The sequence below is a fragment of the Austrofundulus limnaeus genome, unplaced genomic scaffold, assembly GCF_001266775.1.
Source record: "Austrofundulus limnaeus strain Quisiro unplaced genomic scaffold, Austrofundulus_limnaeus-1.0 Scaffold70, whole genome shotgun sequence".
Taxonomy (NCBI): Eukaryota; Metazoa; Chordata; class Actinopteri; order Cyprinodontiformes; family Rivulidae; genus Austrofundulus; species Austrofundulus limnaeus.
In genome coordinates, this window is record NW_013952472.1 from 1,942,018 (window position 1) to 1,942,820 (window position 803).

The following is an 803-nucleotide window of genomic DNA, read 5'->3' on the forward strand; positions in this document are numbered from 1 at the left end:
GTTATGACCCCCACAATAATTTGATCCAGTCATTATACCCCCCCTCCCCATTAAAATAACATCATTTGCTCAAACACAATWAAAATTAACTGATTAAGTAGACAAATGCAACTCTCTTGTTGTCTTTAGGTAACTTTGACTTGATTAAAAATTTACAATGTCTTTATGTACATTTAAGCACAACTGCTCAAAATGACATGCAGGTTTTAGAGGATAACCCCCCCTCCCCCAATGGTAGACCTAAAGTTATGACCTTGGTACTTCGGAGGGGGGGCCATGAGCCTCAGTGCCCAGGGGCCCCTAGGGTTACTAATCCGGCCCTGTGTGGGATAGATATTTTCTGTGCCAGACACATGTCGCTTGTGCATTGTGATGGTCAGGAGGACCTGCGGTGCGTGTCTGCCTGTATATTTGTGTGGGTCAGGTGCAGTGTGCAGGTTTTGTGTGCCCACATGCATCATGCTCTTTGGGGTTGTGGTCTTATGGTGATGGTTTTGCGTGGACCCTCTGATAAAATCCTGCAGGTACCCCATGTCAATACAAGGCTTTGCCATCAATTTTAATAATCATCCAAGCAGAATAAAATAAAAGATATTTATAAAAAAAATGAACTCTCATGATTGTCTCTTTTTGATGTCAGTTTGTTAACTTGACAGGTATGACTGGGAGCAGGCAGCAATGCACTGTGTACAGATTATGATAACTGTGGGTGGGCATATGTTTCCAAAAGTTCTGTGAGCAAAACTGTGATAAAATTTATATATACTTTTTTGTTGTTTTAGAAAATGGACAGTGGATAACCT